Raw genomic sequence first — 17,509 nt, forward strand, 5'->3', positions numbered from 1 at the left:
CCTTCATAGCATTAAACACAATTGTAAATTAAATAATTATATTTCTGTTTATCTGTTAATTTAAAATATTTTTTCTCTCTGTTTATTTTAGATCACTTCTATTTCCAAATTTACTAATCTTTTCTTTTGTAATGCCTTATCTTTAGCTAATCACATCCAGAGCATTTTTCTTCTTAGATATAGTGATTTTCCTTTCTCAAAGTTCAATTTGAACTTCTTTTTTTTTAATCTTTCAGGTATCAAATTAACTTTTGAATATATGGAATACAATTAAAATAACTGTTTTAATATTTTTTTTACATCTTTATTGGAGTATAATTGCTTTACAATGGTGTGCTAGTTTCTGCTTTATAACAAAGTGAATCAGTTATACATATACATACGTTCCCATATCTCTACCCTCTTGCGTCTCCCTCCCTCCCACCCTCCCTATCCCACCCCTCTAGGTGGTCACAAAGCACCGAGCTGATCTCCATGTGCTATGCAGCTGCTTCCCACTAGCTATCTATTTTACGTTTGGTAGTGGGTATATGTCCAGAACACTCTCTCGCTTTGTCACAGCTTACCCTTCCCCCTCCCCATATCCTCAAGTCCATTCTCTAGTAGGTCTGTGTCTTTATTCCTGTCTTACCCCTAGGTTCTTCGTGACATTTTTTTCCCTTAAATTCCATATATATGTGTTAGCATATGGTATTTGTCTTTCTCTTTCTGACTTACTTCACTCCGTATGACAGACTTTAGGTCCATCCACCTCATTACAAATAGCTCAATTTTGTTTCTTTTTATGGCTGAGTAATATTACATTGTGTATATGTGCCACATCTTCTTTATCCATTCATCCAATGATGGACACTTAGGTTGTTTCCATCTCCGGGCTATTGTAAATAGAGCTGCAATGAATATTTTGGTACATGACTCTTTCTGAATTATGGTTTTCTCAGAGTATATACCCAGTAGTGGGATTGCTGGGTCATATAGTATTTCTATTTGTAGTGTTTTAAGGAACCTCCATACGTTCTCCAAAGTGGCTGTACCAATTCACATTACCACCAGCAGTGCAAGAGTGTTCCCTTTGCTCCACACCCTCTCCAGCATTTATTGTTTCTAGATTTTTTGATGATGGTCATTCTGACTGGTGTGAGATGATATCTCATTGTAGTTTTGATTTGCATTTCTCTAATGATTAATGATGTTGAGCATTCTTTCATGTGTTTGTTGGCAATCTGTATATCTTCTTTGGAGAAATGTCTATTTAGGTCTTCTGTCCATTTTTGGATTGGGTTGTTTGTTTTTTTGTTATTGAGCTGCATGAGCTGCTTGTAAATTTGGGAAATTAATCCTTTGTCAGTTGCTTCATTTGCAAATATTTTCTCAAATTCTGATGGTTGTCATTTTGTCTTGTTTATGGTTTCCTTTGCTGTGCAAAACCTTTGAAGTTTTCATTAGGTCCCATCTGTTTATTTTTATTTTCATTTCTCTAGGAGGTGGGTCAAAAAGCATCTTGCTGTGATTTATATCATAGAGTGTTCTGCCTAAGTTTTCCTCTAAGAGTTTGATAGTTTCTGGCCTTACATTTAGGTCTTTAATCCATTTTGAGCTTATTTTTTTGTATGGGGTTAGGGAGTGATCTAATCTTATACTTTTACATGTACCTGTCCAGTTTTCCCAGCACCACTTATTGAAGAGGCTGTCCTTTCTCCACTGTACATTCCTGCCTCCTTTACCAAAGATAAGGTGACCATATGTGTGTGGGTTTATCTCTGGCCTTTCTCTCCTGTTCCATTGATCTATCTTTCTGTTTTTGTGCCAGTACCATACTGTCTTGATTACTGTAGCTTTGTAGTATAGTCTGAAGTCAGGGAGCCTGATTCCTCCAGCTCCGTTTTTCGTTCTCAAGATTGCTTTGGCTATTCGGGGTCTTTTGTGTTACCATACAAATTCTGAAATTTTTTGTTCTAGTTCTGTGACAAATGCCAGTGGTAGTTTGATAGGGATTGCAATGAATCTGTAGATTGTTTTGGGTAGTAGAGTCATTTTCACTATGTTGATTCTTCCAATCCAAGAACATGGTATATCTCTCCATCTATTTGTATCATCTTTAATTTCTTTCATCAGTGTCTTATAATTTTCTGCATACAGGTCTTTTGTCTCCTTAGGTAGGTTTATTCCTAGATATTTTATTATTTTTCTTGCAATGGTAAATGGGAGTGTTTTCTTGATTTCACTTTCAGATTTTTCATCATTAGTATATAGGAATACCAGAGATTTCTGTGCATTAGTTTTGTATCCTGCTACTTTACCAAATTCATTGATTAGCTCTAGTAGTTTTCTGGTAGCATCTTTAGGATTCTCTATATATAGTATCATGTCATCTGCAAACAGTGACAGCTTTGCTTCTTCTTTTCCAATTTGGATTCCTTTTATTTCCTTTTCTTCTCTGATTGTGGTGGCTAAAACTTCCAAAACTATGTTGAATAAGAGTGGTGAGAGTGGGCACCCTTGTCTTGTTCCTGATCTTAGTGGAAATGCTTTCAGTTTTTCACCATTGAAGATGATGTTGTCTGTGTGTTTGTCATATATGGCCTTTATTATGTTGAGGAAAGTTCCCTCTATGCCTAATTTCAGCAGGGTTTTTATCATAAATTGGTGTTGAATTTTGTCAAAAGCTTTTTCTGCATATATTGAGATGATCATATGGTTTCTCTCCTTCAATTTGTCAATATGGTTTATCACACTGATAGAATTGCGTATATTGAAGAATCCTTGCATTCCTGGAATAAACCCCACTTGATCATGGTGTATGATCCGTTTAATTTGCTGTTGCATTCTGTTTGCTAGTATTTTGTTGAGCATTTTTGCATCTATGTTCATCAGTGATATTGGCCTGTAGTTTTCTTTCTTTGGGACATCCTTGTCTGGTTTTGGTATCAAGGTAATGGTGACCTCATAGAAGGAATTGGGAGTGTTGTTCCCTCTGCTATATTTTGGAAGAGTTTGAGATGGATAGGTGTTAGCTCTTCTCTAAATGTTTGATAGAATTCGCCTGTGAAGCCATCTGGTCCTGGGCTTTTGTTTGTTGGAAGATTTTTAATCACAGTTTCAATTTCAGTGCTTGTGATTGGTCTGTTCGTATTTTCTATTACTTCCTGATTCAGTCTTGGCAGGTTGTGCATTTCTAAGAATTTGTCCCTTTCTTCCAGATTGTCCATTTTATTGGCATAGAGTTGCTTGTAGTAATCTCTCATGATCTTTTGTATTTCTGCAGTGTCAGTTGTTACTTCTCCTTTTTCATTTCTAATTCTATTTATTTAAGTCTTCTCCCTTTTTTTCTTGATGAGTCTGTCTAATGGTTTATCTATTTGTTTTTCTTCTCAAAGAACCAGCTTTTAGTTTTATTGATCTTTGCTATTGTTTCCTTCATTTCTTTTTCATTTATTTCTGATCTGATCTTTACGATTTCTTTCCTTCTGTTAACTTTGGGGTTTTTTTATTCTTCTTTCTCTAATTGCTTGAGGTGCAATGTTAGGTTGTTTATTCGAGATGTTTCCTGCTTCTTAACTTGGGCTTGTATTGCTATAAACTTCCCTCTTAGAACTGCTTTTTCTGCATCCCATAGGTTTTGGGTTGTTTTGTCTCCATTGTCATTTGTTTCTAGGTATTTTTTATTTCCTCTTTGATTTCTTCAGTGATCACTTTGTTATTAATAGTGTATTCTTTAGCCTCCATGTGTTTGTATTTTTTACAGATCTTTTCCTGTAATTGATATCTAGTCTCATAGCATTGTGGTCGGAAAATATACATGATACAATTGCAATTTTCTTAAATTTATGAAGGCTTGATTTGTGACCCAAGATATGATCTATCCTGCAGAATGTTCCATGAGCACTTGAAAAAAATGTGTATTCTGTTGTTTTTGGATGGAATGTCCTATAAATATCAATTAAGTCCATCTTGTGAATTGTATCATTTAAAGCTTGTGTTTCCTTATTTATTTTCATTTTGGATAATCTGTCCATTGGTGAAAGTAGGGTGTTAAAGTCCCCTACTATGAATGTGTTACTGTCGATTTCCCCTTTTATAGCTGTTAGTATTTGCCTTATGTATTGAGGTGCTCCTATGTTGGGTGCATAAATGTTTACAATTGTTATATCTTCTTGGATTGTTCCCTTGATCATTATGTAGTGTCCTTCTTTGTCTCCTCTAATAGTCTTTATTTTAAAGTCTATTTTGTTTGATATGAGAATTGCTACTCCAGCTTTCTTTTGGTTTCCATTTGCATGGAATATCTTTCTTCATTCCCTCGCCTTCAGTCTGTATGTGTCCCTAGGTCTGAAGTGGGTCTCTCGTAGACAGCATATATATGGGTCTTGATTTTGTTTCCATTCAGCCAGTCTGTGTCTTTTAGTGGGAGCATTTAATCCATTTACCTTTAAGGGAATTATCTATATGTATGTTCCTATTCCCATTTTCTTAATTGTTTTGGGTTTGTTTTTGTAGGTCTTTTCCTTCTCTTGTGTTTCTTGCCCAGAGAAGGTCCTTTAGCATTTGTTGTAAAGCTTCTTTGATGGTGCTGAACTCTCTCAGCTTTTGCTTGTCTGTAAAGTTTTTAATTTCTCCATCAAATCTGAATGAGATACTTGCTGGGTAGAGTGATCTTGGTTGTAGGTTTTTCTCCTTCATCATTTTAAATATGTCCTGCCAGTCCCCTCTGGCTTGCAGAGTTTCTGCTGAAAGATCAGCTGTTAACCTTATGGGGATTCCCTTGTGTGTTATTTGTTGTTTTTCCCTTGCTGCTTTTAATATGTTTTCTTTGTATTTAATTTTTGACAGTTTGATCAATATGTATCTTGGCGTGTTTCTACTTGGATTTATCCTGTATGGGACTCTCTGTGTTTCCTGGACTTGATTAACTATTTCCTTTCTCATATTAGGGAATTTTTCAACTATAATCTCTTCAAATATTTTCCCAGTCCCTTTCTTTTTCTGTTCTTCTTCTGAAACCACTATAATTTGAATGTTGTTGCGTTTAATGTTGTCCCAGAGGTCTCTGAGACTGTCCTCAGTTCTTTTCATTCTTTTTCTTTATTCTGCTCTGCAGTAGTTATTTGCACTATTTTATCTTCCAGGTCACTTATCCATTCTTCTGCCTCAGTTATTTTGCTATTGATCGCATCTAGAGTATTTTTAATTTCATTTATTATGTTGTTCATCATTGCTTATTTCATCTTTAGTTCTTCTAGGTCCTTGTTAAATGTTTCTTGGGCTTTCCTTGTGGTGCAGTGGTTGACAGTCTGCCTGCCGATGCAGGGGATGCGGGTTTGTGCCCCGGTCCAGAAAGATCCCACATGCCACGGAGCGGCTGGGCCCATGAGCCATGGCCACTGAGCCTGCGCGTCCGGAGCCTGTGCTCCACAATGGGAGAGGCCAGAACAATGACAGGCCCATGAACCGCAAAAAAAAAAATAATAATAAAATAAAATAATAAAAAAGTTTCTTACATTTTGTCTATCTATTTCCAAGATTTTGGATCATCTTTACTATCATTATTCTGATTTCTTTTTCAGGTAGACTGCCTATTTCCTTTTCATTTGTTAGGTCTGGTGGGTCTTTATCTTGCTCCTTCATCTGTTGTGTGTTTTTCTGCCTTCTCATTTTGCTTATCTTACTGTGTTTGGGGGTCTCCCTTTTGCAGGCTGCAGGTTCGTAGTTCCTGTTGTTTTTGTTGTCTGTCCCCAGTGGCTAAAACTGGTTCAGTGTGTTGTGTAGGCTTCCTGGTGGAGGGGACTAGTGCCTGTGTTGTGGTGGATGAGGCTGGGTCTTGTCTTTCTGTTGGGCAGGTCCACGTCTGGTGTTGTGTTTTGAGGTGTCTGTGGACATATTATGATTTTAGGCAGCATCTCTAATGGGTTGGGTTGTTTTCATGTATTGCTAGTTGTTTTTCTTTGTTTTTGTTTTTGTTTTTGCAGTACGCAGGCCTCTCACCACCGTGGCCTCTCCCGTTGTGGAGCACAGGCTCCGTATGTGCAGGCCCAGTGGCTATGGCCCACGGGCCCAGCCGCTCTGCGGCATGCGGGAGTACCCTGGACCCGGGCACAAACCTGCCTCGCCTGAATTGGCAGGTGGACCCGCAACCACTGTGTCACCAGGGAAGCCCACTGCTTGTTTTGTGTAGGGTGTCCAGCACTGTAGTTTGCTGGTCGTTGAGTTAAGCTGGGTGCTCGTGTTGAGATGGAGATTTCTGCAAGATTTTTGCCATTTGACATTATGTGGAGCTGGGAGGTATCTTGGGGACCAGTGTCCTGAAGTTGTCTCTCCCACCTCAGAGGCACAGCAGTGACTCCTGCCTGCAGCACCAAGAGCCTTTCATCCAACACGGCTCAGAATAAAAGGGAGAAAAAGTAGAATGAAAGAAAAAGAAAGAAAGAGAGAAAGAAAGAAAGAAGAGAGGGAGGGAGGGAGGGAGGGAAGGAAGGAAGGTAAGAAGGAAGGAAGGAAGGAAGGAAGGAACGAAGGAGGAAAGGAGGGAAAGAAGGAGGAAAGAAAGAAAAGAAAGAAAGGAAGAAAGAAAGGAAAAATGAAAGAAAGAAAGAAACAAGGAAAGGAAGGAGGGAAGGAAGGAAGAAAGAAAGAAAAGAAAGAAAGAAAGAGGATAAAATAAAGTTACTAAAATAAAAAATTATTATTAAGAAAAAAATTTTTTTAAAGAAAAAAAAAAAAAAAAGGATGGATAGAACCCTAGGACAAATGGTGACAGCAAAGCTATACAGACAATATCTCACACAGAAGCATACACATACACACTCACAAAAAAGGAAAAGGGGAAAAAATAATAAATCTTGCTCTCAAAATCCACCTCCTCAATTTGGGATGATTCGTTGTCTATTCATGTATTCCACAGATGCAGGGTAGATCAAGTTGATTGCGTAGCTTTAATCCGCTGCTTCTGAGGCTGCTGGGAGAGATTTCTCTTTCTCTTCTTTGTTTGCACAACTCCTGGGTCTCAGCTTTGGATTTGGCCCTGCTTCTGTGTGTAGGTTGCTGGAGGGCATCTGTTTTTCGCTCAGACAGGACGGGGTTAAGGGAGCAGCTGCTTTGGGGACTCTGGCTCACTCAGGCCCAGGGGAGGGAGGGGTGCGGATGCGGGGCAAGCCTGCAGCAGCAGAGGCCAGCAGGACATTGCACCAGACTGAAGCGCACCGTGCGTTCTCCCAGGGAAGTTTTCCCTGGATCCTGGGACTCTGGCAGTGGCGGGCTGCACAGGCTCCCATGAAGGGAGGTGTGGATAGTGACCTGTGCTCGCACACTGACTTCTTGGTGGCGGCAGCAGCAGCCTTAGCGTCTCATGCCCATCTCTGTGGTCCGCCCTGTTAGCCGCGGCTCGCGCCTGTCTCTGGAGCTCCTTTAAGCAGCGCTTTTAATCCCCTCTCCTCGCGCACCAGGAAACAAAGAGGGAAGAAAAAGTCTCTTGCCTCTTCGGCAGGTGCAGCCTTTTCCCAGGACTCCCTCCTGGCTAGTCGTGATGCACTAACCCCCTGCAGGCTGTGTTCACGCCGTCAACCCCAGTCCTCTCCCTGCGCCCCGCCTGAAGCCCGAGCCTCAGCTCCCAGCCCTGCCCACCCCGGTGGGTGAGCAGACAAGCCTCTCGGGCTGGTGAGTGCCGGTCGGCATTGATCCTCTGTGCGGGAATCTCTCTGCTTTGCCCTCCACACCCCTGTGGCTGTGCTCTCCTCTGTGGCTCCGAAGCTTTCCCCTTCCGCCACCTGCAGTCTCTGCCGTCGAAGGGGCTTCCTAGTGTGTGGAAACTTTTCCTTCTTCACAGCTCTCTCCCACTGGTGTAGGTCCCATCCCTATTCTTTTGTCTCTGTTTATTCTTTTTTCTTTTCCCCTACCCAGGTACATGGGGAGTTTCTTGACTTTTGGGAGGTCTGAGGTCTTCTGCCAGCATTCAGTAGGTGTTCTGTAGGAGTTGTTCCACGATTAGATATATTCCTGGTGTATCTGTGGGGAGGAAGGTGATCTCTGCCTCTTACTCTTCCGCCATCTTCCCGATTCCCCTGTTTTAATATTTTTGTCTGCTAATTCTAACCTATGCTCCAGTTCTGTCTCAATTTTGATTGACTGATTTTTCTCATTATTATGGGTCATATTTTTCAGCTTTTCTGAATGCCTAGTAAATTTTGGTTGCATGTTAGGTATCATGAATTGACTTTGTTGAGTGCTGGATATTTTTTATATTCTTATAAATGTTCTTGAGCTTTGTCCTGGGATGCAGTCAAGGTACTTGGAAAGTTTTTTCATTTTTTCCTTTCAAGTCTTGCTTTTTAAAATGTTTAGGCAAGTCTTGAGCTGTGTTTCATGTAGGGCTAATTATTCCCCACTAGTGAGGCAAGAACCCTCTGAGTACTATACCCAATGTCTATGATTTATGAGGTTTTTCAGTTTTCCTGATTGGTTCTGGCATTTTTTCCAAGTCTTGTGTTAGTTCAAGGAACTTTTTCTCTAATCCTTTCAGGTGTTTTTCCCTGTTGGGCTCAGGTAGTTTTCTCACATACAAACAACAATCAGTAAGTTAAGAAACATATAGGAGGCTCCTTGGAAGATCTCTGGTGGTCTTATTGTACCTCTCTCCTTAGTGGTACTCTGTCTGTGAATTCTAGGTTTTTTGCTCTCCATAGACTCTCAGCTTCATCTCTTCAACTTGGGGGGTTTGTTGGGTTCCTCCTGATTTGTCCTTCCTTGCACTGCAGCCTGAATATACCCCAAAGAAATACGCCAGGGAAATCATATGTTTCATTTTGTTCCCTTTCTCTCAGGCATCACTGTCTTCCATTGCCTAATGTTCAATGACATGACACTGTCATTTTGTTCATTTTGTCCAGATTTTTAATTGTTGAGGGTGGGAGTGTAAACTCAGCCTCTTCTTTCATATTGGCTGGGAGAAGAAATGAGATGTACTTTTTTTAAAGAACACAAACTATCTTAAAAATTTAGGCCTATTTCTGATGAGAGATTGTTTGGATTTAAAGACAAAAAAAATGTAATTGTTACTGCAAGTTCCTGTGCCTGATGCACAGTGAGGCCAAACGAACCAAAACATTGGAGTTGGGGGTAGCGAAAGGTTTATTGCAGAGTGATGCAAGGATAAGGGTGGCTCATGCTCTAAAAAAACCCTGAGGTCCCTGAAGGGTTTTGGCAAAGCATTTTTAAAAGCCAGGTGAGGGAGGGGGGTTGCAGGGTATGTGATCAGCTCACGCACAGTTCTCTGATTGGATGATGGTGAGGTAACAGGGAGGTGTCACAAGGGTTAACATTATCATTCCTTAGTCTCCAAGAGACCTGGGGCTATGTGCTCATGGTCATGAAGTAGTTAACTTCTTCCATTTGGTGGGGAGTTTTCACATCTGTAAAACAACTCAGGGAATGTGCATCAAATACTGTTATCTAGGTACTTCAGAGAGGAGCTATGGCAGAGGATATGGGGAAGGCCTGTCTCGGGAAGGCCCCATAGGGTCCTGCTCAGTTACATAATGAATGGTAGTATTCCTTATAAACAAACATAACACACTTTTCTCTAAAATTAGCAAACAATTTTGAAAAATTTTATTATATTTCTTTACTTTCAGAAGGTTTATTTATATTAAATTACCTTGTGCAATATAAGATTGCCTAAAAACACACAGATCTTAAATATAAGATTGTCATGTTGGACCTGTGATCTTTTTAAGCAGTAAAACAGCAGAAATGGGTATCAAACTGACACATTTTACAGCCTCTATATTCTGTGCTTTTAGTCTGAGAAGAAGACTCCATACCCCACCAACTATACTGAAGGCTTATATGGGTCCACCCTTGCCTCTGTTCAAAAGAACTGAGGCTGTTCTTTTTTTTTTTATTTTAACTACATTGTCATACTAAGAATTATTATAACCTAAAAAGCGTGAAGATAAAAACCCTGGTATTCTTGAGAAGGTGGATGGAGAAATGGTTATTTAAAAAAACCTTATCTCTTAGAAGACTACCTTAAAACATACACAAGAATATCAACAAACACAAAAATAGCACAGATTCGCTGTTACTGTCACTATAATGGAACAGGACTCAGAAAAAGTATTTACTCTTGGATATAAGGAGATACCATTGAGAACTTACAAGCTGAATCATCAGACTCCATTTTCTTTTACATTTCTTTCAGCAACTTCTTGAGATTTCCCAGGAGTTGTTACCTTATAACGAAGTCACTGATTGCCACATTCAGAATCTGCCTCTTGCATCTAGCAGTTAGACAAAATAGACAGCTACTTTTTTTTTTTTTTAACATCCTTATTGGAGTATAATTGTTTTACAATGGTGTGTTAGTTTCTGCTTTATAACAAAGTGAATCAGCTATACATATACATATATACCCATATCTCCTCCCTCTTGCATCTCCCTCCCACCCTCCCTATGCCACCCCTCTAGGTGGTCACAAAGCACCGAGTTGATCTCCTTGTGCTATGCGGCTGCTTTCCACTAGCTATCTACTTTACATTTGTTAGTGGATATATGTCCATGCCACTCTCTCACTTCATCCCAGCTTACCCTTCCCCCTCCCTGTGTCCTCAAGTCCATTCTCTAAGTCTGCATCTTTATTCCTGTCCTGTCCCTAGGTTCTTCAGAACCTTTTTTTTTTTAGATTCCATATATATGTTTTAGCATATGGTATTTGTTTTTCTCTCTCTGACTTACTTCACTCTGTATGACAGACACTAGGTTCATCCACCTCACTACAAATAACTCAATTTTGTTTCTTTTTATGGCTAATATTCCATTGTATATATGTGCCACATCTTTACAGATCTACTTTTAACTGTCAATGAGAGATTTAGATTCATTTTGGCAAGATTAAAATTTATTTAATTGGTTAACCAAGCGGTAACGTTTGCATCCATCTGGTCAGTATACTCTAGCTAAAGAGGATTGCCCTGCACTAAACCAGTGGTTGTCAGCTGGGTCCATCTGTGCCCCTCAGTGGACATTTGACAATGTCTTGAGACATTTTTTATTTTCACAACTGGGATGGAGAGCTATTATTGGCATCTACTCAGTAGAGCTAGAGATTCCTAGGACACCTTCCCCACGTGAAAGAATTTTCCAGTTCAAAATATCAATAGTGCTGAGGTTGAGAAACCTGCATTAAACAGACCTCTTGCAACTTATAAACACTTAGCAGAGCAACACACACACACACACACACACACACACACACACACACACACACAAATGCTTTAATAAGATCAGTGCTTTGGTAAATAACACTAGACTTCACTTTTTAGAGAAAGTTCATGAAAACAATGTGTTTTTCCTAGGAATTTATTGAAAAACACAATAACTTTAGGATTTATATTGAGGTTAGGATATCTATTACTCAATCTCCCATACCTATATGAAATGTATGAAATAATGCAAAACTCTGGGACATATCAAAATCCCCAGTAATCAAAGGGTTCAGTTATTCTCATAATACTCTACTGATTATTTATTTGTCAAGGCACATAAACAACTGCATTTCTAGATAACATGCCTCCTACAGCTCTTAAAAATAGAAGGCTTATATAGTTCAACCTCAGCTAGTCAAAACTCATCTCATTTAGTAAAGAAGGAATGTTAGGGTTGGGAGGGCAGCACAGAACCTTTAGTCCAGCTCCCTCATTTTACAAATAAACTGAAGTCAAGAGGAGCACAATGAAAAGAGCAAATTAGTGTTAAGCCAGCTGTAGACCATAGGTCAGTTGGCTCTGGGTTCAGTAAACTATAAAAAACACCCAAATTAAAAAGGTCCTCAGTTTGTTTCTACAAGGCCCATCAGACTAAGGCTTACTTTTGGGAAAGCCAGAGAGCTATAGAAAATATAGACTCCACTGTTACAAGGCACATACAAAATCTCACACTCTGGGACCCAGGATCAAATCCACCTACTGATTTTGGAGACCCTCCAGAGAGGCAGGAGGCAACTGGAGCTTACCCTGGGGACAGAAACACTGGTGGCAGCACTTTTGGGAAACTCTTTGTATGAGAAGGATGATGGTGCTGGCAAGCAGCATTTTGGAATCCTCCATCTAGCTTATTAGCACTAGGACTTAGTCCTGCCCACTAGCCTGTCTGCACCAAGAGCAGGACACCTCAGGCCAAGCAGCTAGCTGGGCAGGGACACAGGCCTGCCCACCAGCAGGCCAGCTGCCTTAAGACCACCTGTGCCCACAGACACCCTGGGACCCAGTCCTGCCTCCAACTGGCAGACAACTATTCCAAGACCACCAGGGCCCTGCAGTCAGAGACCACCCTAGACTGAGCTCTGCCCACCAGTAGGCTAACATCAGCTTCAAAATTCTCCTGGGACCAGGCCTTACCTCTGCCTACCAGTGAACAGACACCAGCATCAGGACTACTACAGTCCCACAGCTTGCTATGTCAAGACCCAGCCCACCAACCAGCAAGCTGCGCCAGCTAAAGGATCCCTTTGGCCCCAGTCTCACCCACCAGCAGGACAAAACCAGCTCTGAGACAATGTTGTGCCCCACAACCCCCAGGTTCCAGCCCCACCCACTAGCAGACTGACATAAGCTTTGGGACACCTCAGCTGCAACCAACTGTGCCAGGAATCAGCCCTGCCCATCAGCAGGCTGACACTAGATCTGGAACCCCCAATTCCACAACCACCAATCGTGGAATCAAGCTCCACACTCCAGTGGGCTGGCAGTAGCCCTGGGGCCCCCCAGAGCCCCGCAGCTAGCCACTTTGTGACCTTACCTTGCCTGCCAGTGGCTGGTAGCCTGTAAACTGACCAGACCAAGGCCTGTCATGCCTACCAGATCACATACAGCAGTCAGCCAGCCACAGTAGAATGACTTACATAGCCCACATAGGGGGCACCCCTAGAGCATAGAGATTTGGTGACCAGAGCAGAGTGCACTGCTAGGAACATAGAAAATCTCCTACACAAGCCTACTTCTCCAAGGTGGGGAAATGTAACCAACCTACTAAATACATAGAAATAAAAACAGCAAATTAGGCAAAATGAGGCAGTAGAAGATTATGATCCAAAGAAAGACACAAGATAAAACCCCAGAAGAACTAAGAGAAGTTGAGATAAGCAATCTACCTGATAAAAAAAGAAAATTACTGACGAATATCACTGATGAACATAGATGCAAAAAACAATCAACAAAATATTAGCAAATAGAATTCAAAAAGATAATACACCATGATCAAATGGGATTTATCACAGGCCTGCAAAGATGGCTCAATATCTGTGAATCAATCAATGTGATACACCATATTAAAAAACAAGAAGTGGTGTGATGAATTGGGAGATTGGGACTGACATACATACACTAATATGTATAAAATGGATAACTAATAAGAACCTGCTGTATAAAAAAATAAATAAAATTCAAAAAAATCATATGATCATATCAGGAGATGCAGAAAAAGTTTTTGACAAAATTAAACAACTATTTATGATAAAAAGAACTTTCAACAGGGCTTCCCTGGTGGCGCAGTGGTTGGGAGTCCACCTGTTGATGCAGGGGACATGGGTTTGTGCCCCGGTCCGGGAAGATCCCACATGCCACGGAGCAGCTAGGCCTGTGAGCCATGACCGCTGAGCCTGTGTGTCCAGAGCCTGTGCTCCACAACGGGAGAGGCCACAACACTGAGAGGCCCATGTACCACAAAAACAAAACAAAAAAACTTTCAACAGAGTGCTATTGAGTGAACATACTTCAACATAATAAGGGACACATGTGACAAACCCATGGCCAACATTACATTCAACATTGAAAAGCTGAAAGTATTTCCTCTAAGATTAGGAGCAAGACAAGGATGCCTACCTGTGCCACTTTTATTCAACTTACTATTAGAAGCCCTAGCCACAGCAATCATACAAAAAAAAGAAATAAAGAATTCCAAATTGGAAAGGAAGAAGTGAAACTGTCACTGTTTGCAGATAACATGATACTATACATAGAAAATCCTAAAGATGCCACCAAAACCTATATATATAACTCATCAATGGATTCAGTCAAGTTGCAGGAGACAAAATTAAAATACAGAAATTTGTTGCATTTCTATACTCTAACAACAAAGTATCAAAGAAATTAAGAAAACACTTCCTTTTATAATTCCATTAAAAAGAATAAAATACCTAGGCATAAATCTAACCAAGGAGGTAAAACACCCATACTCAGAAAACTAAAAGACTCTGATAAAAGAAATTGAGGAAGACATAAACAGATGGCAAGATATACCATTTTCATGGATTGGAAGATTGAATATTGTTAAAATGATCATACTACTCAAGGCAATCTACAGATCAATGGAATTCCTATCAAAATATCAATGGCATTTGTGGAAACACCAAAGACTCTGAATATCCAAAATAATCTTGAGAAAGAAGAACAAACCTGAGGGTATCATATTCCTGATTTTGAACTGATTTGAACAGTAGTCAAAACAGTACAGTACTGGCAGAAAAGAGACACATAGATCAATGGAACAGAGTAGGGAGCCTAGAAATAAACCCATTCTTATTTTCATGCAAGAATATGCAATGAGGAAAAGACAGCCTCTACAATAAATGGTGCTACATGGAAAAGAATCAGACTGGACAACTCTCTCAGACCATGTAGAAAAATCAACTCAAAATGGATTGAAGACTGAATTTAAGCACTAAAACCATAAAATTTCTAGAAGAAGACATAGGCAGTAAGTTCTTTGACATCAGTCTTAGTAATTAGTTTTTGAATATGTCTCCTCAGGCAAGGGAAGCAAAAGCATGAATAGACAAACAGTACTACATCAAATGAAAAAGATTTGCACAGAGAAGGAAAAGATCAACAAAAGGAAAAGAACACTTACTCAATGGGAGAAGCTATTTGCAAGTGATATATCTAGTAAGGAATTAATATCCAAAATACACAAAGAACTCATAAAACTCAACATCAAAACAACAACCCAATTAAAAAAATAAGCAGAGGATCTGAATAGATATTTTCCAAGGAAGACACACAGATGGCCAACAGGCACACGAAAAAGATGCTAATCATCAGGGAAGTGCAAATCAAAACCACAATAATATATCACTTCATACCTGTCCAAATGGCTTTTATCAAAAAGACAGCAAGTAACAATTGTTGGAATGAATGTGGAGAAAAGGGAACACTTGTGCACTGTTGGTGAGAATGTAAAATGTTGCAGCCACTACAGAAAACAGTATGGAGATTTCACAAAAATTTTAAAATACAACTATCATATGATTAAGAAATTCCAATCCTGGCTATTTATCTAAAGAATATGAAAACATAAATTAAAAAAGATATATGTATCCCAAATATTAATTGCAACATTATTTACAATAACTAAGATATGGAGCAACCTAAGTATTAATCACCAGATGATGGATAAAGAAGATATGAGATATATGTATAAATATACACACATATATATAAAATAAATATATAATGAGTATATTATATATATACTTATAAGCACACAAAGATATACATTTATATGTATTTATATTATATATATTATATTATACAATATTATATATTTATATATAAATAAAATAAATATATAATAAATAAACAACATGGAATATTACTCAGCCATAAAAAAGAAAGAAATTTCCCTATGTGTGACAACATGCATGGACCTAGAGGGTATTATGCTAAGTGAAATAAAACCAACTGAGAAAGACAAACACTGTATGATTTCACTATATGTGGAATCTAAAGAACAAAATATATGAACAAACAGAAAACAGAAAAAAAGTTATAGATACAGAGAGGAGTGTTGTGGGGAGAGGTAAAATAGGTGAGGGAGGTTAAGAGGTATAAACTTCCAGTTGCAATATAAACGAGTCACAGTATAAATATACAGTGCGGGCCTGATTGCTCCAGCTCTGTTTTTCTTTCTCAAGATTGCTTTGGCTATTCAGGGTCTTTTGTTTCCATACAAATTGTGCAATTTTTTGTTCTAGTTCTGTTAAAAATGCCATTCATAGTTTCACAGGGATTGCATTGAATCTGTAGATTGCTTTGGGTGGTATAGTGATTTTCACAGTGTTGATTCTTCCACTCCAAGAGCATGGTATATTTCTCCATCTGTTTGTATCACCTTTAATTTCTTTCATCAGTGTCTCATAGTTTTCTGCATACAGGTCTTTTTCTTCCTTAGGTAGGTATATTCCTAAGTATTTTATTCTTTTTGTTGCAAGGGTAAATGGGATTATTTCCCTTAATTTCTCTTTCAGATATTTCATCATTAGTGCATAGGGATGCAAGAGATTTCTGTGCATTAATTTTGAATCCTGCTACTCTACCAAATTCATTGAATAGCTCTAGTAGTTTTCTGGTAGCATCTTTAGGATTCTTTATGTATAGTATCATGTCATCTGCAAAGAGTGACAGTTTTACTTCTTGTATTCCGATTTGAATTCCTTCTATTTCTTTTTCTTCTCTGATTGCTGGCGCTAAAGCTATAGTAATCAAGAGAGTTTGGTACTGAAAAAAACCAGAAACATAGATCAATGGAACAGAATAGAAAACCCAGAGATAAATCCATGCACATATGGTCACCTTCTCTTTAATAAAGGAGGCAAGACTACACTATGGACAAAAAACAGCCTCTTCAATAAGAGGTGCTGGGAAAGCTGGACAGCTACCTGTAAAATAATGAAATTAGAGCACTTCTTAACACCATACACAAAAATAAACTCCAAATGTATTAAAGACCTAAATGTAAGGCCAGACACTATCAAACTCTTAGAAGAAAACATAGGCAGAACACTCTATGACATAAATCACAGCAAGATCCTTTTTGACCACCTCCTAGAGAAATGGAAATAAAAACAAAAATAAACAAATGGGACCTAATGAAACTTAAAAGTTTTAGCACAGCAAAGGAAATCATAAACAAGATGAAAAGACAACCCTTAGAATGGTAGAAAATATTTGCAAATGAAGCAACTGACAAAGGATTAATCTCCAAAACTACAAGTAACTCATACAGCTCAATATCAAAAAAAACAAACAACCTAGGGGCTTCCCTGGTGGTGCAGTGGTAGAGAGTCTGCCTGCCGATGCAGGGGACGTGGGTTCATGCCCTGGTCTGGGAGGATCCCACATGCCGTGGAGCGGCTGGGCCCGTGAGCCATGGCCACTGAGCCTGCGTGTCCGGAGCCTGTGCTCCGCAACGGGAGAGGCCACAACAGTGAGAGTCCAACGTACTGGAAAAAAAACAAAACAAAACAAAAAAACAACCTAAACCAAAAATGGGCAGAAGACCTAAATAGACATTTCTCCAAAGAAGATATACAGATTGCCAACAAACATATGAAAGGATGCTCAACATCACTAATCATTAGAGAAATGCAAATCAAAACTACAATGAGGCATCACCCCACATTGGTCAGAATGGCCATCATCAAAAAATCTACAAACAATAAATTCTGGAGAGGGTGTGGAGAAAA

The 17,509-nt window shown here is 39.3% G+C and overlaps 1 protein-coding gene across 2 annotated transcripts in view; it reads right to left on the reverse strand.

Moving 5' to 3' along the window:
- Positions 1 to 17,509, reverse strand: part of GUCY1A2 (guanylate cyclase 1 soluble subunit alpha 2) — a 431,189-nt gene that overhangs the window by 59,203 nt on the left and 354,477 nt on the right. The gene's annotated exons all lie outside the window — the stretch shown is intronic.

Source organism: Aethalodelphis obliquidens, unplaced genomic scaffold (genome assembly GCF_003676395.1).
Source record: "Aethalodelphis obliquidens isolate GAN/ISIS:26980383/991018 unplaced genomic scaffold, ASM367639v1 scaffold93, whole genome shotgun sequence".
NCBI classification, from domain to species: Eukaryota; Metazoa; Chordata; class Mammalia; order Artiodactyla; family Delphinidae; genus Aethalodelphis; species Aethalodelphis obliquidens.